This window comes from Canis lupus, chromosome 11 (assembly GCF_048164855.1).
Source record: "Canis lupus baileyi chromosome 11, mCanLup2.hap1, whole genome shotgun sequence".
Lineage (NCBI taxonomy): Eukaryota > Metazoa > Chordata > Mammalia > Carnivora > Canidae > Canis > Canis lupus.
Window position 1 is genome coordinate 53969544 of NC_132848.1, and position 27296 is coordinate 53996839.

General features: G+C 36.3%; 1 long non-coding RNA gene and 1 other non-coding gene across 3 annotated transcripts in view; one reads left to right on the forward strand and one right to left on the reverse strand.

The window, feature by feature from the left end:
• Positions 1-27296, reverse strand: part of LOC140600217 (uncharacterized) — a 176127-nt gene that overhangs the window by 120263 nt on the left and 28568 nt on the right. The window lies entirely within an intron of this gene.
• On the forward strand, positions 13225-13331 carry LOC140600576 (U6 spliceosomal RNA). The gene has a single exon (XR_012003773.1). It is a non-coding gene; the product is annotated as a U6 spliceosomal RNA (small nuclear RNA).

Consider the following 27296-nt stretch of genomic DNA (forward strand, 5'->3'; position numbering starts at 1 on the left):
CAGAGAGGGAGGGGGCAGAGAGACACAGGCAGAAGGAGAAGCAGGCTCCATGCAGGGAGCCCAACGTGGGACTAACCCAGGTCTCCAGCATCAAGCCCTGGACTGAAGGTGGCGCCAAACCGCTGAGCCACCAGGCTGCCCTTAAAGTGATTTCTAATGAAGAATGGAATAATGAGAGACAGAAAACTGCCAGATCTTATGAGATACTAGGGGGTCACCTACAGGCTTGACAAATAGTCAATCAGAAATGGTCACCGTAATGATTTTTTTCTGCCCCAAATTTTTAAGTGACAACAAACAATATGTGTATAACTACAGACTCTTTAGAATGCTAAGACTGTCCCATAAAATTTCAGAAACACTTAAAAGAATAACCATTTTCTATGAAGGAAATTAGTTTGATAGTCATGGTCTTATTGCTAGCTGCTTCCAGCAAGACTCTTCTTTAAACTACTACCTACACTTAAAAAACAAAAAACAAAACAAAAGCCTAAAACTAAAAGATAAATAAAAATAAAATATTATTAAAAATTTAAAAGAAAAACAATTTTTTAAAATTTTTAAAAAGTGATTTCTAAATACAGATTTGATCATGTTACTACTACTCAAATCCAGCCTTACCACATTATTCAAAGCCCTTCATGATTTGACTATAGCCTACCTTATCAGCCTCATCCTGGCCACTCTCATCTGTTAGGTTTGCATTGTGCACCTTCTCCACTTCAACAAAATCTGTTTGGGAGCCTATTGAACTAATGAGAAACCAATAGGACCACTATTTTGATTCTAAAACTAATAAATTGACTCTCTCTTACCAATTCCCATTTAATAAATAAAATAAAAATGAGGGATATGCTGAATTTTAGGATATCTTCAGTACTATAAACTTGACTATGACAGGATTTTCTACATTATTTATTTATTTATTTGTTTATTTTTAAAGATTTATTTATTTATTTACTTATGATAGACAGATTGAGAAAGAGAGAGACCGGCAGAGACACAGGCAGAGGGAGAAGCAGGCTCCATGCCAGGAGCCCGACGTGGGACTCGATCCCGGGACTCCAGGATCGCGCCCTGGGCCAAAGGCAGGCGCCAAACCGCTGAGCCACCCAGGGATCCTCTAGATCAATTATTTAAAATGCCATAAATATACATAAAAAAATTGTTTCCATCTTGAAAATTTTGCTCCATAATGTTTTGTTTTCTAATTCCATTTTAAAATTCAAAGAAAATAACCTGTTAGATGCTACTATTCAAAGAACCACACACATGCAACAAACACCTTATCAATGCTTTGTTTCCCCAATTACTTCCAATGTTATTCAACTGTGACTACATTAGATTAGATAATTAACTTGCAAATACTTCATTTGGCATAATGCTTTAAGTATATTATTATTCAGAGCTATTTTTCCTTTTCTCTTTCTCTAGAGCTTGGCTTTATTTGTATTAATAAAATATTAGTATTAATAATAGGTTTTGGGGGGTGCCTCAGATGCACAGTCAGTTTAGCCTCCAACTCTTGGTTTCACCTCAGGTCTTGATCTCAGGGTTATGAGGTCCCAGCCCTGGGGCTCTGTGCTCAGTGTGGAGTCTGCTAGAGACTTTTTTCTCCTGCTCCCTCTGCTCCTACCCTGTCTCAAATAAAGAAATCTTAAAAAAAAAAAAAAAAAAAAAAAGAAAGAAAGAAAACTAGGTATCTGGATACATTTTGAATTAAAAAGTCACCTCTAATATTGCATTATTTACCTATGTTTCTCCAGTGCCCATCCCAGTATCACACAGAAAAAGGTGCCCAAATGACATTTCTGGAAGGCAAGTGAATCCATTGTAATGTGGAGTCATATACCAACACATTAACTTTCAATCAAATGATTGTTTACTGTATTTAAGGCAATAAGAAGGGTAGAAAGAACGATGTTGCCAACCAGGTACTAAATCCACGGTGTCTAGAGAAAAATAAGCTTACATATGTGGAAAGAATAGACAGCAAGTGCCCATGTAAATGATAAAATTACTTACATATGAATATAATAATAATAATAATGGTAATAAAAATAATGACTAATATCTATTGAGCATTTATAATATGCAAGGATCTGTGCTAAACTCTTTCAGGTATTATATCATTAAATCTTCACAGAAATTCTGTAAGGCATGAACTACTACTATACATTTTACAGAATGAGAAGGATCTAAGAAGTTTTATATATACTTAGTTTTACCCAACTAGTAAGGAGTAGAACTAAAACAGGGTTTTGAGTTTATAACTTCATCATTCTCTAAAATGGACAGTTTATCCTCTCTGGGGCTTCACTAAGATGGTAGAATTTAATGATGAAATAGAATCCAATATATTCACCAAAAAATAAAATTTAAAAGAAATATCTATGTTAGAACACATTGAAGACAAAATTCTATAATTGAGCTCATAGGAAGAAGGAGATTTCCCAGGAATTAGGGCTCACCTTTGGATTGAATTGGCACTCAGCCAAGCATATTTCCACAATATTTTGAAGCCTTGATGTAAATAGCTATATATAGCATAAACATTGATAAATGTAGTGTGGCATATGCTGGAGATTTCAAGTTTTAAAATTCCATCCTAGATAATTTAACAGGATTAAAAAAAACACCGTTCTTTAATATTGCAGAAGTTACCATGGTATATTGCAAATCACAATTTCAAAACAGCATCAGCATATATGATCATATTACTAATGGAGTCCACAGCAAATAAGGAAACAGGTGCATACATAAAAATCCACTTTGATAATTGAAATTTACTTTAAATAAGCAGTAAACAATGTATCTTAAGTTGTCATTACTGAGGTATTCAAATGAAAGGAGATCCATGAATGATTATGCAAATTTCAAAAACACATTCAAAATACAGTTTTAAAGCAGTGTGCAAAACATGAAAAGGTTCTATTTCTTATTTTCTTTGCTGAGTTAATCTACTTGTATTTCAGAAATCTAATATTTAAAGAGGAAGAAACTGGCAATTTCATTGTCTCTGGCACAGACATAACTATGGGAAATTCCTATAAATATTTTTAGTTAATTAGGGTTGGCCAGGAAGTTGGAGAATTCATGATACAACCAGAACAATTCGTAGGGAAAAAGACAAAGAAAATGGATTTCCAAACCATGAAACAGCTTATAAATTAAAGGGATAAAACAAAGAAAGATGAGATTCATTCATTCATTCATTCATTCATTGTTCATTCAATAGGTTTTTATCAAGAATTTACTGTGCAAGATACAGCAGCAGACAATGGCCTCTGCCCTTGTGGCACTTTCTACTGAGAGGTACAGAAATGATAAGACTAATAGTCCAATTCATTTTTAACTACACTTATGATAAATGCTCAAAGGGACATTAGAGTGAACTGTAAGTATAACAAGAGAGCTTGAATCAGGAGGGACAGAGGAGGGGGTTGCAGGGGCAGGTACACCAAAGATAAATTCCTTAATGAAACAGCATTTTCATGTGATTGTTCAGCATTTATGGGAATTTCTCCATCAAAATTTTTCATAGCATAGTAAGGTAGTTGTCACATAGTTGAGCGTGATTGACATTAGGGTGATGTTCAAGAAAGATGCTTTATTTGGAAGCAAGACTACATGATGGTTAAGTTTACTCTAGAATCACACAGCCATGATTTAACTCCCTGAATAATTACTCATTATATCTTAGCTATTATTATTAGCAGGAAAAATATTGAAAATATATGTCAAAGAGGATTTTGAATGCCCTTCATTAGAGTGGAGCTGTTATTCTATGTGTTACAAAAAGTCACTAACGTTTTCTGAAATATTACTGAAGCACACAAGGTAAATTGCTAGTGAAAACTTATGGCTTACAAAGTATTTCCAAACTCATTATTTAATCTGATCTTCATTAATTTTGAAATGATGATATTTTGACTGACATTTTATAAAGAAACTAAAACCTAGAACACTTAAAATGACTTGCCCAAATAGCTATGATGTAGATTCAGGACTTCAAATCAAGAACGGTATAATTTTTGTCATAACACAGCCAGCAGATGATTTTAAAAGACATTGTAAAGAGGTTGTTACATAGATAAGCTAAGAGACACCACTATTTTGGTTATTCTGAATTTGAAGTAGAGAATTTTTATTTTTTAATTTTTAGAATGTTGATGAGAGGAACAAGGTATCTGGTGGAGTTTCTTAAAACTGGAAACTTTAATGTTGGCTCCATCTTTGTCACGTTATGACAAGTCACAGAGAAATTATTTAATCTCTGCTATTGAAGGGTCCCTCATTTGAGAAAAGGAAAATATTATCCCATTTCTTGGGATTTCCAATTAATCATGAGAAACTCTCTTTCCCCCCAAAGCCACCCCAAACCAAATAGAAAACTCTAGAAACACACACATATATTATCATTTTAAAAACAAAACTCTCCATTCCCACCTTGAACTTAAAGTCTTAGAGGAAAAGTAAAGTCAGTCACCGCAGAGAAAGAGAAATTATCAATTAAAAAAATTTTTTTTAAAGATTTTATTTTTTTAAAGGAGGCTGATAGTTTTTATTTTTAAGATTTTATTTATTTATTCATGAAAGAGAGAGAGAGAGAGAGGCAGAGACACAGACAGAGGAAGAAGCAGGCTCCATGCGGGGATCCTGATGTGGGACTCAAACCCAGGACTCCAGGATCATGTCCTGGGTCAAAGGCAGGCACTAAACCGCTGAGCCACCCAGGGATCCCCAAGTTTTAATTTGTTTATTCATGAGAGACACAGAGCAAGAGAAGCAGATACACAAGCAGAGGGGAAGCAGGCTCCATGCAGGGAGCCTGACGTGGGACTTGATCCCGGGTCTCCAGGATCAGGCCCTGGGCTGAGGGCGGTGCTAAACCTCTGAGCCACCGGGGCTGCCCCAATTTTTTTAATTATTAAAATAAAATAAAATATACAGAAAACTAGACAGCTTTTCAATGGCATTTTTGCACCTGCTAACCTATTAATAGTGGCAATTCTGGTTGTTTTCCATTACCAACACTGCTCACCTGAAATCTTTGGGTGGTCTCTCTACTCCAATTTTAACTATGAAAATGCAGACTTGCCATGTCTTGCTGTATATGTCATACATAGGTACTGAGGGATATTTTCCCAAGTAGTCTTCTCTATCCAGATGTTAATGATTATTGTCTTTATGGCTTTGATTTCTGCATTCTATCCTATTTCTAGACATATAATTTTCTTTTTTAGAGAAGGAAAAGTCAAAGTCAAAGGTCCTGATGTATTCTTCTCAGCTTCCTTTATTGTTCTCAAGACCCTTTGAGGTAGTTTTCTTGTTTTTGTTTTAAGGTTTATTTTACTTTAGAGGGAGGAGGAGGAAAAGAGGAAGAAAATTTTCAAGCAGACACCCCGCTGAGCAAGGAGCCCAATGCCAGACTCAATCACAAGACCCATGAGATCATGACCTGAGCTGAAACCAAGAGTCAGAGGCTTCACCAACTGAGCCACCCAGGTGCCCGCCTCCCCCTAGCTTGAGGTAATTTGGGAAAGTGGGAAAGTGAAGGGGTTGGAATTACCTACTCATTTCCTTCTTTTTTTTTCTGACCTTATAGTTTCTTCCTCTTCTTTTTTTTTAAGATTTTATTTACATAATTATGCATGAGAGATACAGGGGTTGGGGAGGGGCAGAGACACAGGCAGAGGGAGAAGCAGGCTCCAAGCAGGGAGTCTGACATGGAACTGGATCCTGGGTCTCTAGGATCATGCCCTGGGCTGAAGGCGGCGTTAAACCACTGAGCCATTGGGGCTGCCCAGTTTCTTCCTCTTCTAATTATTAATTTTATAATTAGAACTGAATTTTATACCTAATTATGTCTGATAGAAAATTTAGAGATTTTTGAAAATGTCCTTAGATATAATGCCATGTATACTAGAAATTTCCATAGTGTAGCTCACACTTTTTTGGAGAGTTTAATATGATAATATATTGCAAACCTTCATAAATGTACTGCTTGAGGAAAAAAATGGGACTCTGACCTACAGAACTTTTGTAAAAGCTAATATCTGAAATAATTTAACTGCTTTAAAGAATAATTTGCACTAAGAATTCCCCCCCTTTGCCTAGATTATGTAATCTGATATTTTCCTACACATGATCATAAGAAACCAAAATGGAAAATATTTACATGACAAGAGAATATGCAAAGTGTTGAGGTGACAGATTGAAATATGTTAGAGCTTGGTTTTGTTGGAGTGTTAGAGACAGCACTGGGTTTTATATACTTCAGACACAGTTTGGGCTACAGGATAATATCTATATTCTAGAAAAGTCGTCAGCATATAAAATAATAATTTACTATTCTACAAAAATAATAATTTACTATTCTACAAAAATAATAATTTACAAGTTTTGATTTATAACAATTAACATTCTTTGCCACAGCAGTAGTAACAATGCTTAGAAACTTAAATAACTAAAACAAGAATTAGCATTTGGAGCCGCATAGTCCAATATCCTTATTTTACACAGGAGAATACTGAGTCCAGAAAGGAGGTGAAAATGTGAAAATGTTAACTAAGGTCATACTGCTATGAGCACCTCCACCTAGGACCCTGACATACTGATACTGGTACAGTATCCCTATGTTAAGATTCATTTTTAATTCTGTGTACTCCATGTTTTGGTCACCTCAAAAGGGAAAGACCCTGTCTGAGATTGAGTTGTCAAGTATAGGTAAGAACAAAGCAAGAATCTAGCCTACTTCCCAACACATGAGTCAATCTCAAGAAAATTGATATATGCCGACAAACAATACTATTAAGGAAGAGGTGTTTTGTGGGCCAAAGGAATGACCTTCACACAGGTAGAAATAGAAGCAGTGTTGAACGCCCTGTGTGATGGAGGAGCAAATGAATTATATATAAAGATAGTTTAAATTGATTATGGCAGCAAGAGACTAGTCAAGGACATTCACAGGCAACTTTACTAAAACATTTCTCCATCCTTCCTCAAGAACACATTCTAAATCCTTCACTTCGAAGAAATAGTTATATGGATAGAGAACTCCTGAACCATCACCCTTCGTCTAAGAGCAATTCTGTTGCTACTAAAACCCACCCAAATTTAAAAACTTAAGAACCAGCCCCTGCTAAGTAGGCTTCATGTGACATTACTGTGAAATACAGGAAGCACAGAGCATGAATGCAGATCTAGATTACAGTTTGCAAATCTGAATAATAAATGATTCTTCACATTCATCACTTAAGCAAAGAGGGGAGAAAACACCAACAAACTGAGGAAAGCTTCCAATAGAATGTAGGAGAGAAATATTCTGGTTATAAATGCCAGATTTATCTCAGGGGCTGAAGGGCACTGGGCAGTCACTGTGAGTAAAGACTGAGATGCTATTTTAGAATTTCTTCTTCTTGAGAGAATACTAGTTGTGACATGGAGGGCTGTCTTCACCACCAAACAAATGAAAAAACATAGAATGTGTTCAGTTACATTGATGTGAAAAACCTTAGAATCCATTGCAAAGATGACTTGGAATGAGCGCCCTCAATGCTTTTATTTTCTTCCACCTAGATAGCCTTCTCCTCATCCTAAAGCAAATGAAAAGCAACCACCATAAGGCTAAGGAAATAATGTGGTATAATCAAAAGTTGCTCTGCTGCCTCCCTGTCCTCCCATAAATATTCTCATTGAAGTGAAATTTCTTACAGGAGTTTTTCATCCCCCTCATCTGATGGTCATCCATGACCTCCAAAGCGTGTCTTGTGTTTATATCAGCACAAGTAAAGTCACTTGGTAAATAATGGAAGGAGAAGAAACAGGTGAAGAGTAAGGACCACCTGTGATGACAGATGAGCAAAGAAATCACCAAGGCAACTGAGGGAAGACACATTTGGAAGTCCTAAAAGAAGCCAAGAATGCAAGGACTCTACTTTTCCCCAAGGAAGTACACAGACAGTTTCAATCTACCACCAAATGTTCAGTGGAGTTTTTACTGTTTGGGAAATGGCAGTAACTCCACTCTGGTAAAATCACCTTTCTGATCATAGTGTCTCTGTGAGCAAATAAGACCAGAGCATTTAAACATGAATTTAAGAAGCTAGCAATCCAGAAATCATCATGTAGATACAGGGAGATGAGTTTTATGAGATTGAGATGAACATATTAGCTGATTTGCTGAAAACACTAAGGTCTTTTCCATAAGGGAAAAGCAGGTTATACTTTAAGGACTATTATATGTACCCAATGGCAATGTGTGGGAGGATAACATTATTTAGGTTAGGCTATTCATTCTATGAAAATTTATTCAAAAGTTTTACTCTAGAGGCACCTGGCCACTCAATGCTTGAGCCCCTGCCTTCAGCTCAGGTCATGATCCCATGTCCTGGGATCAAGTCCCACATCAGGCTCCCTCTGGGGAGCCTGCATCTCCCTCTGCCTGTGTCTCTGCCTCTGTGTGTGTGTGTGTGTGTGTGTGTGTGTCTCTTTCTCATGAATAAATAAATAAAATCTTAAAAAAAAAGTCTGACTCTAACCTTAGGAAATGGTTTTGCATGACTGGAATATGCTTATAAGACTCAGCAGTGACTGTTTTAGTGGCTAAGAGGGCCCAAATGTGAAGAGGAAGAAAAACAATAACTGCCCTATAAGTACCCAGAAGGTACTCATAATGTTTATGCCCTGTTAATTGTTGTTTCATAATCATTCATTAATAATAACGGCCTCTGTCACACAATGAAATGAATCTCTTCCTTCAATTAGACATGTTCAAATAATCAGAATATTTCTAAGAATTTTGACAGATTCTGTTTATTATTATTATTATTATTATTATTATTATTATTATTATCTTATTTGCAGGACCACCAGATTAATGTTGGGTAGAACCAGAGGATTCAGGCAGACTTGGTTCTGTAGAGAATTTACAAGTAAAATTTTTTTTTTTTTTTTTTTTTTTTTACAAGTAAAATTTTCAATGTTACATTTGCAAATGACCAAGTGTCTCTTTCGGGAGAGAGAATCCAGATGACAACATTTGTCTTAAGGCCAATGGGCCAGGTCAAATTGAAAGAAAGAGCACAGAGTTCATTCTCTTGTGACAGGGATTTAGAGAGAGTGGGCTGATAAAAAATAGTGAGTAGAGACCAAAGAAAGCTGCTTTACTATGAGCTCTATGAAATAGCTCTTTAGGTTTCAGAAAGAAAGGTCAATGAATTACATCTTTTTCCCTCTCTCCAGGATTCAAAGCCAATTGAAAGATAAACACAAGAGGCAGACAGATTTAAAAAAAAAAAACAATTAAAAAAAATAAGCCTTTATTATGAACTAGATGTGTGATGAAAGACCAGATATCTGGGTGTAGCCAAAGGGCTTTACTAAGGCTTTATCCATGAATCAAGGCAGACTGACCCAATCAGCTCCTGGATCCATGGGACCACAGCATATGCCATTTCAGGGTCAGTCCACTTCTCACATTTCAGAAACCAGAATTCAGCCTCAGAAATAATTCAGGGGCTAAGCCACACAATCCCACTTCCCTTTGCAAACTCACTCATCAGATCATTTAATTCTCTTCCCCAAAGGAGAGAGAATGTGTTGGGACCAGGGAGAGTGGAGCTGGGACTCTCCAGCTATGCTTTCCTTCCCAAGGAAAAGTGAAAAGTTGGGAATATGTGGTTTTCCCAGAAGTATAGAGAATATGAGGAGTCAGCAGCCAACAGGCTAGAAATGAGGGCGATGATGGAGACAATGCTCTTAACAGACTTTCTCCTTGCTGGATTTGATATAAATAACTGTGGTGCAGAACTTAGCCAACTGTGGCAGTATTTGTTTTTATCCCCAGACATGGAATAGAAGAAGAGTATTCACCAAGGCCCACAGCTTCCTGGAGTATATGCTTGATATTAATAAAATTTAAAGTTATGTTCCAAGTATTTTTAATCTTGTATGTAGATAATTATAGGCAATCGGACAAAAATTATCAATTTTACGGCATACAGATTACTAGGTTAATTAGAGTATCAATTATCTGGAATGTATCCCCATCCTATTTCAACCATTCTGAATCATTGAGAGGTATTGACTAAATGAGTATTTCTTTGTAAAGATCCATTGTGTTTTAGGCATGTCTTGATAACAGACATAGAAAATTAATTATATGCATTCCCTGACCTGAAAAGTCCTTATCACAAAGAATTTACAGACATGTAGCTAATTAGGTACAACACAACAAAAACGCATTGATAGAGGCAGTGCGGAAGGAAACAGACAATGTGTGCAGATATACCTAGACCTCAGTGAAGGCTGGAATTTGAAAAAGGCTCCTGAAAAATAAGGGAGATGTCACCAGGTGAAGGAATTAGAGAGGAAGTTCTAGGTAGCCATAGGAACAATTCTGACAAGAGGATCCTCTGTAGAATTACAGATAATAGCATTATCGAAAAGCAGAATTCAATATAGGGTTGATAAAAGTTAAAGGTCAAGATGTCGGTTGAGGCAAGCTCTTAAAAGTTATGTTGTGCCATGTTGTGTTGCTGTGATGTGGTTCATTACTTTGGTTTGATTTTGTTCCCTTTAGCAACAGATGCTGCCATCTTTTGCTAAAGAATAAATAGGCATGAGGCATCATCTTAGAATCACTGATGTTTGCCAGGCTTCAAAGGGTAAACAAATGGGAAAATAGTCCCAATCTTTCTGGGAGAAAAGATTGGTCTTGCTCTGAGAAGGGTCTATCACTGGGCTTGGTGGTGGTTCTTCCGTGCTTTGGTTAGGCTAATTTGTATGTCAAGAGTTGATGTGCATGATAAATATATTATAGATCTCTAGTACTTTCTCGAGGGCCTCTAATTGGCCCTATTGTTGGAAAGTAATTGTTCCCCCTATTACTGTTACAAAAGAGCTTGACTCCATCACTGGATGATAGGTACCTCAGGGGAAATTGAACCTGCCTCCACTACTGAATTTTGGACCCAAATTGTAAGGTCAGCCTTACCTACTGGGGGATGTCTTGCTTTCATAAAGTCCAAGTATTTTGCAAAAGAAACTTGTTTCCCTCCCTTTTCTACCAGAAAAACAACACTCTTGAGCTATTTGGTGCAGGAGCACTTGTCTACAGTAACTGATGATCTCTGCCATGTCATCAACATGAGGCCAAGGAGATCAAAGCAGTTTAAATCAAATGTTTCCAGCTAGGCTGGCTGGCAAATATCCATGAAGCAAGTTATTGGAGGGTATGTATCCCTCCCCATAATATTTGTTACCCAAGGTGATCATACTGTTTTAGTATAGGTAGCCGCTATGCAAAATGGGATTCAGTCCATTTCTTTGCATGGGACACAAATTGTCAAGCTAGTGAAGGGCAGCAGAATATGCTATCCCTGAATATGGTTCTTTGGCATATTGATTATTTTCCATTATAGTCACTTTAAAAACAGCTAATACAGGAAGAGGCTTTCTCTAAACTCCTCCTATCTGCCTAAAGACAGATCTTCCTTTTTTTTTAAATTATTTATTTATTTATTATAGTCACACAAAGAGAGAGAGAGGCAGAGACATAGGCAGAGGGAGAAGCAGGCTCCATGCACCGGGAGCCCGACATGGGATTCGATCCCAGGTCTCCAGGATCGCACCCTGGGCCAAAGGCAGGCGCCAAACCGCTGCGCCACCCAGGGATCCCCTAAAGACAGATCTTCCAAAATGAATTTAGCTGTCCTAAATCTCTTCCCAGAGGGATGTCACCAACCAGGGAGGACTGACTATACACCTAGACAAACTTTGTCACAAACTGTCATACCTCCTATATATTCTTCCAAGAGCCTATTCATTTCTTCCTAAGAATCATTGACAACCCTCTAAGAATCCTACATCCCTGACCCTTCATCTATTAAAATGGTATTTAAGCCTGAATTCTAAGCCATCTCAGGGAATTATTTAGTTTCCCATGGGTATCTCCCACATACATACCTGAGGTATGCATGTGAATAACCTTCTCTTTTTCTCTTGTTCATGTGTCTTTTATCATAGGAGTGTCATATAAGAACTCAGAAGGATAGAAAGAAAATGGTTTTTCCTCCTTTACATTAGTATCAAGTCTTTGTCATTCATTCACCACATTCTATGTAATAGAATGGACTGATCCTGTAGTGCTTTCCTCCATCACTTTACATATGTATGACCCCCACCCCCACCCCCCCAGGCCTTAACAGGAGGGAAAAGGCTATCCTTGGAAGACCTTAAACTGGACTTTGGGTATCTTGCTATTACCTGTCTGGGGAGAGCACCCAAGGATTTTGCACTTTTAGAACTGAGACAGGTTTCTGAACTTCTTTGATCTGTAGGACTTCACCCTGGTTTTCTGAAAGTGCTAGAGAAAGAAACAGTCTGTGATTATAATCAAGGGAGACAGACCTGATCAAAGACGCTTTGTAGCATTGCACACTGGCAATGGTATGGCAAATGACTGGCAAGGATGCTAGAGCTGCATGATCAGCAAGGAAGCCACAGTGAATATCCACGCCCGGATGGAGATGCTCAAGGGCAACACTGGTGGAAAGAAAAGACTTCCTCACAGAGGAGGATGCATATATAACCATATACCCCTAATGTAGCTTTCATTTTCAGGGTATGATTTCTCAGGAAACATTCATTGCAATAGAAGTACCACAGGTTGGCTCATATTCAATGTATCATTTATGTGAAGGAAAGGGACTAGGCCATGTTCAACCATTAATGACTTGGTTTGAGGCCTTGATGTCTGGGCCTTGATGTCAGCTACTATCCTCCTCCTGACTTTATTACTTCGATGTAAAAATGAATCCTCCACCTGTGTGAAGTTGTCCTCCTACCATCCTTGTCCTGTGTGAACAGTCTGTGTTTTCACCTTAAAAGAAATATCAGGTGCTGGTTCTGTGTAGAGTAAGTTGCTGCCGAGATAAAGAAACTGCCTAGAAGCTGCAATAATTGAAGGGGCAGACAAAAACGGTGTTAACTGTCCAAATGGTGTTCTTATGAAATGCCCAGGAGTAACCAGTAGTTAGGAAAACTTTGGGCTGAAGGCAAAAACCAAAAGTGTCGTCTTGAATTTCATGCACTAATTACATATATATTTCCCTGGTCCTTCAGTAGCCAATATATTTGGTGGCAAAATGTTTCCTGGGAGGTAAAGGATATACTTGTAAAACAAACTCACGTAATTATTTATTTAAAAGCATAATCCTCGTGCTCGCTTTGGCAGCACATATACTAAAATTGGAATAGTACAGAGGGGATTAGCATGGCCCTTGTGCACATATGACATGAAAATTCATGAAGTGTGCCATATTTAAAAAATAAATAGATAAAAGTATTATCCTTTATTTTAAAGATGAGGCATTTTGCACTATTCACTGAAGTGAGGATAAAATGAACAAATAGCTAAGGAATTATAGTTTTAAATTACCCTGTAACCACATCATGGCATCGTCACTGTATCTGTAGCTATACATTTTCGGAAGGAGCACCACTGTAATCCACTACTGTCATAGATACAAACCAAACAGAAAACAAACAAATAAGCCTAACAAAACCTATACGATGTATCTCATTTTCAAAGAGATGAATAAAGGCCCAATAACCCCACAAAAACTCCCAAATCAAGTTTCAAGTAGATATTAGGCTGACATTTCCTTAGCAGAGACTTCAATTAGAAATCTTCTGTAGGCGAAAGGTGGGAAGAGATGAGCAGATGAAATTTAACTTACTGGAAGCACATGCTGTGAGCCCCACATTCTCACCTCCACAAACTAGCAAATCAAAGGTATTGAGAATTCAAGCATTTTTCTTCCAGCAGTGGGAGGCCCAAGTGCCTCAACCCAGCTGTCTTTTCATGTTAGAAAGAAAGCTGAGATCATTGTCACTCATATAATATCCCATTTGTTCTGCTGCTTTCACTAAATTTTCTGAATTTTATGTGGGGTCTCTCTCCCACTAAGAAGATGAACCTGTGCTGCAATTTCTCTGTTTAAACTGTGGGATAATTCCTTCTTTCAGAAAAAGAAAGTGTAGAAACATTCATTTTTACAAAGAAGTCGGGCATAAAGGGACTGTCTTTTCATTAGCGAAATAAACTGCAGATCATTCAATTGTCACATTTCAGAGATTTGCTCGGCAAACCTTCAGTTTCTCTTGTTTTTTAAAAAATGATTTATCAGCAGTGATTACTAGGTCATAGAATTGCAAGGGACTTTCTCCAGAATGGCCAACCATTCACAGCAATAAATTCCAATGACATATTCCTTATGAGGGCAGGCATTCCTTCTTCATGGGAAATGTGTCTTCTATGTAATAGATTTTGCAGTTCCTTAACTCCCTATCTGGGGGGAGAAGGCAGTGGAGGAAATGGAGGAAAAAAAAATGGAAATCACCTCACTTGGAATTATGGGAAATTATTTTGAAGAGTATTTTTAAAATAAATAACAGTATGGAATAGTTGAATCACTATACTGCACACCTGAAACTAATGTAACATTGTATGTTAACTGGAATTAAAGTAAAAACTTAAAATAAAAATAAATAAAATCAATAATAAACACAAGTTGTCCTCCTAGGAATTCCAGGACTGTGTTGGGTGCGGCTGGAAAGAGGCACAAAGGTAAACTTAAGAAGCTATTTTTCTACCATAACTTTGTTTGAGGAAAGGGATTTAGAGAAAATTAGAGAGCATTACACAGTAAGCTAGGAGGAAAAAAGTAAAAAAAGAGGAAAACACAGGCCATGAAAGCTTCCACCTTTACCCTCATCTTCCATTCTTGGTATTTGTAATTCATTCCTTTATAGGATCTCATTACACAATGTGTATTCATTAAAAGTCCTACATTCAGAAAAAAAGGGACTCTAAAAGTGATTCTAAAAGTAAAATAGCCTGTGATTGAATACAAAGGCCTATTATGATTGGGTCTTATGCAGGACCAGGACAACTAGAAGAAGTCTGTGTCTCTCTCTCTCCTTTGTTCTTGCAGAGATCCAGACTACCCCATGAATCCCAAGTTTCCATATTCAGTGCCAGAAGTGAATGAGCTCTTCTTGCTCAATCCCAATTCTCAATTTCTGGGAGAGAGAATTAGATCGTCTCAGCGTGGGTAATCAGCTATAGCCAGGGGATTCAGAATCACAGTTTAAATTTAATCATGGTTGGTGGAGAACCAAACTGTGGCTCTCAGTTCAGTTAATGGAAAAAAGCAGATAGCTCCTGAATTGAAAATGTACCCCAATGAGTGTTTACGGTTCTCATTTGTATAATATACTAGAAGAAAGTTTCAAAAATGCCATTTTTTATCAGGAGTCATATATATTTAATATTTCTCTCTGACATTTCCGGGAGAAACAAGGATGTCACTCTACAACTCAATAAACTATTTCCATTTTTTAGTGTGTGCATGTTTAAGACCAAATAATTTCTTGACTTACTTTTATAATAGAAAAATGGAAAGGAAGCAAGCCCCAAATCATCTTCTCATCCTTGACTCTACCACTTTGTCTACGAAATTCTTTTGCCATATGTTCTCCTCAATGTTTCGGCAGATTTCTATCATGGGGGAGCCATATGTTGACTTTGTAATAGCATATTTTTTATTTTTGAGAACTGAGCCCACCATATTGTGGACACAGGCTATGGGAACCTCAATACCTTTCATTTGAATGCCAGGATGGCATTAAATATGTCTGTAATGGTATAGCTAGAAGTATGACTGCTTGATTTGAATAAATGAATGGAGATCTCTGACAGGTGATCATGACAGTAGAGATCAGAGATCTCTGAAAGTAGAGATCATGTTTAGAATCCCATAAAGACATTTTAGAACCCAACCCAAAGTAGAGGTCTTCCTTTGTTTTGGGTTCTTTATTGTACTTTGACCTCTGGTTAAATGTTCTTGCTATTTTCCTCATGGTTTACAACTTAAAGACGTCTTGGAATTGACTTCCAAAATGACAATTTCCCAGTATTCTTGGAAAAAAAGGACAGCTAAAAAGTTAAATTTGAAAAAATTAAAGATGTCATTTTTGAGATTATGATGGGTTTCCCCTAAAATTATTTACATAGGTAAAGCTTTATTTAAAATAAAGCTAGTGAGATGCCTGGGTGGCTGCAGTTGAGGGCGTGATCCTGGGTCTGGGGATTGAATCCCACATCAGGCTCCCTGCAGGGAGCCTACTTCTCCCTGTACCTAGGTCTCTGCTTCTTTGTCTCTCATGAATAAATAAATAAAATCTTTACATAAATAAAATAAAGCTAGTAATTATTATCCTTATGTTAAGGTGTCTCATGTACATGTTCCATGTATTCTCATACATTTAACTTTAGTAGTAGAAGTTTCTTTTTAAAGAAATAAATTATTCTATTTTGGTTGGGTGCCTAAAATGAGATCATTCTTTTCTACCCTAAAGGGTGTATATCATGAACTAGTGTGGAACATTGAACATTCTATATTTTTTAAAGCAAAAGAAGGTAATTCACAGAGATTTTTTTAAAAGGTCTTTTTTAAGGTTTTTAGAGAACTTGTTAAAAAACACCCACAACCATATTTCAAGTCACATTCCCTCTCCTGTCTCTTCTCCCCACAAAATGCTCACAGACTGCCAATTTAAGGGAAAAACATAGTCAAGCCAGCTAAAAAGCATCCAAATGAAGAGAAGGTTAATCGTGGAAGGCTATGGAGGTGGTTGGGACAATCTGCTGATGTCTTGGCAATGACTGCATCTAGCTTCTTCCCAGCCCCCTGAGAATGAAGGTTGGCATTCCTTAGCCCCCAGACTCTGGGTTGTAACAACATTCATCCCCAGTCTTGCATCTTTATCATCATCAACCTTCTGACCTAAGAGTGTTGGGAGAAAAGCCTGAGAAGGAGATCTTGAGAACTCACAGGTAGGAAAATAAACAGTGATGTGAATAATAATGTGAACAGCTTAGAAATGCTAAGCAATAAGCTAGGTCTCCTGTCTCTTCATCTAACCCAAATAAAATCAGGAAAAGACATGATCACCAAAGGCATTTTTCAGCCTCATTTCTGGCTCATGGCATGACAGCCCAGTGAGTTGTTATGACAAACATATATGAGAATATAAATTTCAAACATGTATAGCTGTTGCCTTTTAGTCCTCCTTTCCTCCTTTATGATAATAGAAACTAGGCTTTCATTTTGAGTTATGACCATCTCTTACTAAATTTTAATCTCATTTGCTACTTGAATTATTGAAATGCATGAGCTGCCAGGGTCCTTATCTGTGAAATGGGAATGATAATAACTACCTACTTCATGGTATTATCCTAAGGACTAAACGAGACACTGGAGAGAGAATAGTACAGGCTGTGGCCTATCATAAGAGGACAGAGAATATTAGCTATATTCATGCATATAACTTTTGTTAGAAATATTAATTATATACCCATAATATAAATTTGTAAATTCAATTATATTCTGTTAATCAGAACACTTGGGTTCTAGTAGTGGCTCTTTTCCTAAGAAGATGAGAATCCTGAAGTTAGATACTTAGCATCTCTGGTTTCAGCTTATAAAATGAGAAATTTGTATTAGATGATTATTAAGGTCACTTTGGACTCTAATATTACTCTGTGTTTGACTTCTCCATAGCAACTGTTTTCTGCAATGAGACTGGCTAGCTAGAGAGCTGCTCTCTACAACATAGTCTCTTTTTAGAAATGTACAGATCAGAATTCAGCTTTTCTTCTAGGAATCAGTTTGATGGTCAGCACTTGACTCACTTTCTTGGGAATTCTTGGTCCCAGACCCAGGAGAAAATTTTCATTTCCTTACCAATGAAAATTTTTAGAAAGATATCTGTACAATAAAAATAAGTCCTAGATGAACAGTGGGATCTGATGGAAGTATTTATGTATCAGATACTAGGGCTTAGGGTGCAGCATAATGGTGGCTGAAAGAGAGTGAAGGCTGAATTAGAGTAGATCTTGGTGGTAATCCAACAATAGCATCCTTCTGTGCTGGCCAGGCACCAAATCCAAGTTAATATGTGGCAATAGAAGGAGTGAAAATCCCTAAAGGATACTCATTAGGGAATTGCATTGGGAATGGGTTAGAGGAAAGTGTTGGCTGGAAACTATATGGGCAGTGGCTTTTGTTCAAGAGGTTTACACACAGGGAGCTGATAAGCAGACATGAATGTGTTTCAGGGTCAAAGTACCTTGATCCAAAAGCCCAGTCCTGGAAATGGGGGCAACATGAGCAGGAAGAATAACAAGTTATAGTGGCAAATTCCTAAACTCCACTTATCATCACTGTGGGAACTCAATGTCTGAGTACGGAAAGAGAGAACAATGTGGAGTCACCCTTATTTCAAAAGGCCAATAAAAGTGCTCTGGAAAAGCATATAGTAGATAGTTGTCTAGAGCCATTTAAACATGGGGTTTGGGGAAAATAAGTGGACAGGAAGATAGTATGCAATCTTGCTTCGGATTGGTCAAAGGATGAATACCCTAAAGCATTGAAAACACAAATCAATATCTTACCTGTGCTACAAACTTGTTTTACTCTGAGGCCAGTAGAAAGAAGACCAAGTAATATTTCTAACAGGCTCTTTCTATTCTGAATCACGATTTCACACAGCAGTAGACTTAAAACAGTCACGATGGCCCCATCAGCATTACTTGCATATGGAAGCATCAGTAGGATATTTGGTGTCCAAGTTAAAAGCAGCTAAATTTAAGGGAAGGCAAAAACCCCAGGTGGGGTTGGTAGTCATGAGTGAAAAACAAAGCAGAGGTGGAATGAACTCTAGACAGGAATGTGGTAGGATGAAAGAGAAAAAGGAAGGGCAGAGGGATGAAGCGGGAAATATGCTACCCCTCCATTTCCAAAATAGACTTGTTAATGTACTAATATGCCTCTCTCTACTTCTCCACTTAAAACCTTCAAAGATAAATCTGTTCCTCAGTACAGGTAGTTTCTTACATAGAGCTCATAGTAAGTTCTTTATCCATATATATTAACAGGCAACCAATGAACACTTTTGATAAAAATAAAACCAACAAAACAAATGGGACAAAGTGCTAGGATGAACAAGTGGAACAGCTAATCATAAGGGCAAAAACATTTTAATTCATGGAGGAGAAAAAGAATGTTCATTTTAAAAATTCTAATTAGTATCCACAAAGAAATTTTAAGTTGTATTCAACTAAGCAAGAATGAGCTGCCATCTTATATCTTATCAAATAACAAGAAAAGGTTCTTACAAATGAAAAATATACTTGCTTACAGACAAAATAAACAAGCTAAATAACTGTTTTAGTAATGACAAAATATTCCAAGGTAAATTTAAAAAACATAAAGCCTAAGAAAAAATAAATAGAAAGTATGGGAGAATCAATACTGAAAAAAGAGTATCTATTTAGTAGGAGGCCCAGCAATGAAAAGCTATGGAAATGATTGGGAAGAAATTATCAAAAAACAAAAGAGATTAGGAAAGCACAGAAAGTTTTCAGATTGAAAGGATCTATGGAGCGCTGACCAAAATGAAATAATATCTAATATTTATTATCTTTTTCAAATGTGTTGTTTTAATCTTTGCAACAATTGTATGATGTATTTGATCATTTAGTCTTCACTTAACACTAAGGGTTAAACATTTTTATTTTATGACTGAGTAAAGTATGATTCAATCTTTAACTTAGACAAGTTCCCACAATTAGTGGCACATCCAATTTTAGAGTATAGTCTTGCCCGAGAGACTTTGCTTTCAGTCACAAATTGAACATGAAGAGAAAAAAAAGACCCACACCTTGATAGAGTGTTATGACGATCAGAGATAAAGATATTTAAAGGCTTTAATAGGCTTGTCATGAGTGTATATGTTGCCAATAAAAGGATAAGAATCTGAGTTAAATCCATTTTCTTATCAACATACTTGATGCTAATAAGAAATTATGAGTAAAAGTGATTCTGAACCCAAAAATTACTTTGTGCCCAACCCAACTATCAATAATTTTAAGACAAAAGGGTGTTTTCAAACCGCTAAAATCTAAAGTTTATTTAGTGTATCCATTTCTTAAAAACAACAATAAAACTACTACAGCAAAGTAAAAGAAAAATTGAGCAAAGGTAGGGGATTTAACAAACAATAGAAGTAATTTAGAATTTCAATAGCCCACTGGATTATAGTTGGTCAAAAAAACAAAAATCACTGATTTAAATAGAATAAGGAGTACCTTCAAGAATAAGGTGGATTCTAATTATTGGAAAGTGGAAAATGTTAGTATCTTCTATCAAAAGTAGAGAAAAAAGGCAATCAAAACTTGGCAAAAGTGGCAATGCAGTGAGATCAGGGTCCTTGCGTGAACCAACTATCATGTTTAACTTTCTTGAGAAGTTTGGAGAACTAAAGAGAATCCACTGAATATTGATGCTTGGAAAATTCTCCATGTGGCACAGATTTAGTGACCTAACATCATATTTCTTTTCCTACATATCCAATCATACCACTTGGTTATACAATTAGTAATCATGTCACGTATTCTAATAACTGGTATTTAAGGTTTAGAATAAAACTAAAACAGAAGACTTTGGTATATTTACGGGGGAAATATAAATGTTATGAAACTTGGCAATATAAAATAATGACATAGCTAACAGATTCAGGAGATAAGGAAGGAAAGGTATAGAAATGTGGATCTGTTCATTTTTCTCATTTTACAATGTGGGAATCCAACTGATAAAGAGTAAAGGGGGGTCTGGAAATAAAGGGTTAAGAATATTACTGAACATTATAAACATAGCATGAGAAGAATTAAAGGATAACTTGGAAAAAAATAGTGATACGATAAATATACTCAATTCTTCACATTTTAGAGATGAGAATCAACAAAAGTAATAAACCAAGAAGCATTAATAAAAATTAAAAGCAAATGTAGTTAAAAGTGTAGAAAGAGAAAGGAATAGGAGTCAAAATAGGAAATCTGACTTTTCTTTTGATCCATTTCTGTGAGTTTATGTTTTACTGCTTTTCTATGAATACATATATTACAATTCCAATTAAGCATTTTAAAAGGCATGTTACAATGGGGCCCAAGAATCAGTGATTTTACAGAGTGTAACTTGCTCATTCTACTCATTCCTCTTGGGATAGAAATTGCCCATCAGTCCTTTTGGTATTTAACTCTTAAGATTTGCTCTTGCCATTGAATTTCACGCATTTTAACTCACCATTTAATACTCATACCTTGGAGAAAAACAATGATTGTACATTTAAAGAGGAAAAAAAAAATGTTGGGCGGTGATGAATCAATAACATTTTACATCAAGTCCAGACTACTCCCTCTACCTTTTCCACTGTTTCTCTCTCAATCTGGAATGAATTTGCTCCATTGGCTTTCAGTCAAAACTACTCTAGAAAATTGAGAAGGTCCTGACTCATGACCATTATTTAGGTTTTGATCAGTCAACATAGAACTTAATAATGTACCACAAATAATTTTTTAAATATATGCAAAGAGTTTATTATTGTTCATATGGATTTTTTCTATTTTGCTTTCAAAAATAATCCAATGTCTATTTGCATGAGATCTATATGATTAAAGATAAATATTCAATTTTGTATTTGAAATTTTTCTAAAGGTAAAGATTTATTTTTGGCAGTTTTGAAAAGAACTGAAAAATATGCCACACTCTATGCAGTAAAAACAATGGATGAATGTTTGTTCAATAGAGGCTTATTTCTAATTTTTTTAACAAATGGTTTAGTAGTTATCTTTCATCACTTACTTGCCACTCATCTTTATATGATGATATGCCATTAGTTCTAAAAAACAAAATTTTAGATAGTTACAAGTTTTAATTCTTTGTTCTTCAATAAAGTAAATTATTTTTCAGGGACAAAAAGCTATAATGTTTAATTGTGAAATTAAGAAACAAAAGATCACATGCTATTTGTCTTTGACTTATTTCGCTTAGCACAATGCACTCCCGCTGCATCTACATTGTTGCAAATGGCAAAATTCCATTCTTTTTGATGTCTGATTAACATTCCATTGTAGGGATCCCTGGGTGGCTCAGCGGTTTGGTGCTGTGGTTCAGCCCGGGGTGTGATCCTGGAGACTCAGGATCGAATCCCACGAATCCCACGTTGGGCTCTGGTGCATGGAGCCTGCTTCTCCCTCTGCCTATGTCTCTGCTTCTCTCTCTCTCTCTGTGTGACTATCATAAATAAAAAATAAATAAATAAAAAACTTTAAAAAAAAAACATTCCATCGTATACAGGGGAGGGGGGAAAATTAGCAAACGATAAGAGACTCTTGACTATAGAAAACAAACTGAGTGTTGATGGAGGAAAGTGGGTGGAGGGCGAGCTAAATGGGTGATGAATATTAAACAGGACACTCCTGAGCAGGACACTCCTGATGAGCCCTGGGTGTTATATATAAGTGGTGAATCACTAAATTCTACACCTGAAACCATTTTACCAAATATGTTAACTAACTAGAATTTAAATAAAAACTTGAAATCAAAAAGAAAAAGAGAAAAGATCTTTTTTTTTTTTCAATGATTGCTGTAGAATGATGCAGAGAAAAATATCTCAATACAGAAAAAAGGTAAGTGGTATGTAATACTAATCTTAACAAAAATGTTTCTGGTTCTTTAGCTTATCAAATGAATGACTATTTCACTCTACAATAGAGAGAGGCTTGAGAGACACTGAGAAAGAATCTTAATTTTATGGGGGTAGTGAGCATGACAGAAGCAAAGAAGCCCATTGCAAGAGTTTCCAACAGATTTCCATCCCCTGGTGGAAATTTTCTGCCAAATCCACTGGGAAGTTGTGGCCCTTCTCTAAAGTTTGTAAAGTATGGAAATAAATATCCCAAGGCCCAAGTTCTATAGCATTTGCATCCCACCAAGTCCCTCCAAATGTCATACTGCTTGTCTGATGTTTCTGGCATACGACCCATTCTGACAATTTCTCATCTTCTATTTCTTCCTCAACAAATGGGATAAATGGAAAAGCAATAGAAGTAGAGAAGAAGAAATAGAATCAGTCAACTGGTTGTTCATCGCAGTTCAGCATAGAGCTGTTAATGTCACAGAAAAAATATATTTTAGGGACACTTCAGTGGCTCAGGGCATGATCCCAGGATCTAGTCCTACATCAGGCTCCCTGTGAGAAGCCTACTTCTCCCTCTGCCTGTGTCTTTGCCTCTCATGATTAAATAAATAAAATCTTTAAAAAATATATATATTTTTAAAATATATATTAAAAATGCTGCCAGCAGATTTTCAGATTCATGGTAAAGCGTAAAGATTCTAGAGATGGAGATTTCTCATAGCCTCCCAATTAATAGGACTGGAAAAATATTGAGGTTTTTTTTTTTTTTTTTTTTTAAGGCACTGGTACAGGAGGAATTTTAATTTTTAAAATTTATTTTTAAATTTGAGATAATTTTAATGCATTTGCATGTAGTGAGTTAATGTAATAGAAAATCTAGTGTCACTTGGGTCAATAGCTCAGGCACTCTTGTTTCAAAATGACATTATTAGAACATTAGGGCCTGAGTCCTTTGAAAATGTTGAATGTTATGATAAATGCAGTGATGAATCCAGTATTTGCTCATCATTAGTCAAGTGGAAATATGTTAAAAATGCTTTTATCCTTAATTTATAATCAGGTATATCTTTATTTTCAATAAATACTGGATGGTGGCCTAATGGAAAGATCTGGGAATCTCCAAAAACTGCTCTAATCATCCTACTCTACAATTCAAAAATAGCTCATCAAGTAGCCTCTGGATTATAGAAAATAAATACAAATGTTCCTGGGAGATGTGGCACATACAGTCTGTGAATATCGCTGTTGGCTGAGGCAGCCGCGTTGGAAGAGATCAAACTGGCAACTGTGGGAAAGAGCAGCTGCTCTGGGTATGAAGTTAGGAATGGAGAAAAGAGAATCATTGGTAGAGGGAGGGATAGGCCTCAGAGGGCACTGAGAATTTGGAGTTAAATATCCAAAAATAGGGCTAGGGTAAAAGGAGCTGCAAAGGAAAGCAAGTAAATGGATGTCTGACAAATTCCCCTGCATTTTATATTCATTAAGTATAATAAATACACTTAAGTATACTAAACATATGTAGGAACATACATTCAGAAGCAGTGATTCTTAATTCTTATAGTACAAGTCTATGCCTCAAAACATGCCTTCTTTGTTTAAATGAATGCATACCAGTTTCTGAGATCCCTATGGCCTTTATTAATGTCTTTTTTTTCTGAAGTTGAAAATTATAATATTAATGTATTATTCATATTCTCAGTCTTTTGACCTATTGACAAAACCTGCGCTTTGTTTCTACCCTCAAATGCTACGGTAGCACCAAGCCCCAAATCAAAGCTATCCATCATAGTCCAGAGTGGATCCTAATCAATGCCAATAAATTTTAAAAGGCAGCAGCTATGGTACAAGATTATTAATTTTTAAACAGAAAAATAATACAGTACAAAACTGCAGCCCCTAGGGCCACCGTTAACCATATTCACATTATGGTGCTTTGTTTAAGAAGAAATCATTACATTCCCTTAAACATGAGTTTGTTTTCATTAGAAATAAATAATACTAACTGTATTTTCCATCAGTCAACAAATATGTATTGAATACCAGCTGTGCATAAGATGAAGAACTAAGCATATAGTGGATACCAGAAGGTATAAAAGAACACAAACAACCTTTTTGCAAAGAGAAAACCTGAAGACAAAAAAAAAAAAAAAAAGAGTTAACTGCATCAAAGAAATGATACCATTACTGAATGACATGTACAATGAACACTACAGTAACTGCAAGAGGGAAAGATTGATAATGAGTAAGGATAGGACCAATTGATCCACAATCTGAACTTGGTCTTGGAAGATGGTCAGATTTGGATCAGCGAAGGTGCCAAAGGATGGCATTACAAATAAAGGTACTGGCATGACCAAAAACATACAGGCAGGCATATACAAGGAATGACAGTTAGTAATAAGATCAGTCTGATTGGAGTGCAAAGATCATGACTAGGAGAAAATGGAGATAACAGTATCAACATAATTGTAGAAGGGATGGTGAAATATCTCCCACTATAGACTATCTAGCAGGAGATCTTGCCTGGATTGTGTTCAGTCTCACGAGAAATCGTGGTTGTGAATATTTTAATCTTTGCATTTTACCTGGCTTTTACCATCTGTCTATCCTTTTTAGTCAGGTGATATAACAGCCGTCTCCACTATACACATTTTTAAAAATCAAGTAAATAAATTAATAGTTCTGGATAAACCCTCAACCATATGGTCCAAGTACCTTGTTTTAGGAGTATGCGTATTTGATTAAATGTTTAAGAATGACATCTGGACAAAGTAGCAGAAACTCACGAAGAGTGGCAGGGGACACCGGCAGTGGGGAGGGCTGAGTCCAGCTGTTTTGAGCATTAAATAGGAGGTTATTAAGTGTGATCAGCCAAGAGCTTACTTCTTTTAAATTTTCTGATTATTCCAGAATTCTAGGCTATTTTGCAAAGTGCCCAGAGTCCAGCCTATTTTACTTTTATAAAATCCAGGTAATATTCAGAATTTAATCCTAAAAACATCTTCTCTCTTCATCTTAATTAGAGTTCAACCTTAACTCAGTAACCACAAACTCAAACACCTAGTTTTTGTTACTATACTTTGAGAATAAAAGGTAAATAATATAAAAATGAACATATGCTATCTATTTGTTTTATCAAAACAACTTGCTATATCTTGGTCTAAACACATACTAAACTCATTTTCCTGTTCGTTTTTTATCTAGAGCATCAGTGATTGAAATTGATATTCAGAATGGTAACTCCAAAAACTTTTATACAATTAATCATCAAGGAACATTCAAATCTTCATTATATTTATGATGGAACAAAGGAAGTTTCCAAGAATCAGAATGGCTTCAACAATAAATATGTATTTCAGAAAACTGACCTTTCATGGTTTCACCCCTTTCCCCTGTGTAAATAACTACTTTTTTTTTTTTTTTTTTTTTTTACACATCCTGGACCTGGTTTCATTCCCAATTCCACACTTTTACCTGCCTACCATCTCCAAGCTTCCCTTTCATTATAGTGAATGAAGCAAACCAATTGTCAGCTCTCATACAGTTCTTGTGGTAGTTGAGAAACATATTATACAGCTAAACAAATAGGCATATGTTATAACATCATATGGTTATTCATGCTATGGGTAGTACTAATTCAGATATGAGTGTCAGAGGAGGCCTCTAGATAAAGTATCAAAATATACTGAGGGAGAAAGGCATGGAAGTATCTAGGAGAAAATTTTTCCAAGGAAACAACATACCCATAGGGCCTGAGATGGGATATACTTTCAAAGTCTTACTGTTTTCCTTAAACCACTCTGTCCTTGTGCTTTTATCTAATCCTAACTCCAACACAATCTTTATGAAGATTTCTCCAATTGTTGTCATCCATGTTGAGTGATTCCTTTTCTGAATTTCTGCACATGTATTGGCCTTGAGCACACATACTTTAATACAATGAACATTTTTCACATATACCCATTTTCCCTACTCACACTGTGACTTCTTTAATAAATACATTTGTTTTACTCTACTAATGTGTTTAAATTTTTTTTACTTATTTTATTTTGTTTTATTTTATTTTGAGAGAGACAAAGAGTGAGTGAGCAGAAGGGAGAAGGAGAGAGAATCTGAAGCAGATTTTGCACTGAGCACAGAGCCCAATATGGGGCTTGATCCCATAATCTTGAGATCATGAGTTGAGCCAAAACCAAGAGTCAGACATTTAGCCGACTGAGTCGGCTACTTCTACTACAGGCACCCTTCTACTAATTTAGGCAAAGAAAAGAAGATCCAGAGAGCATTATTATTATTGATAACATCTAGCATACTGTTGGGCACTTTATAATATTACTATAACAATATAGAGGAATTCCTTGTTAACCTTTTTTTTTAAAGATGTTATTTATTTTGGAGAGTGAAAAAAATCACACTTGAGCAGGGGAAGAGGAACAGGGGGAGTGAGAGAGGGAGAGGGTGAGAGTCTCAAGAAGATTCCCTTCTTAGCACAGAGCCAGACATGGGGCTCCACCCACCACCCTGAGATCATGACTTGAACTGCTATCAGGAGTCAGTTGCTTAACCAACTGAGCCACTCAGGTGAGCCTCCTCCCATTAACCTTGGACATTTCAGGTCTCCACATCTCCTCCCCTGGCCTTAGAATATGGTTCTACTTGCCTTTCCTGCTCCCAGAAGCTGCTCC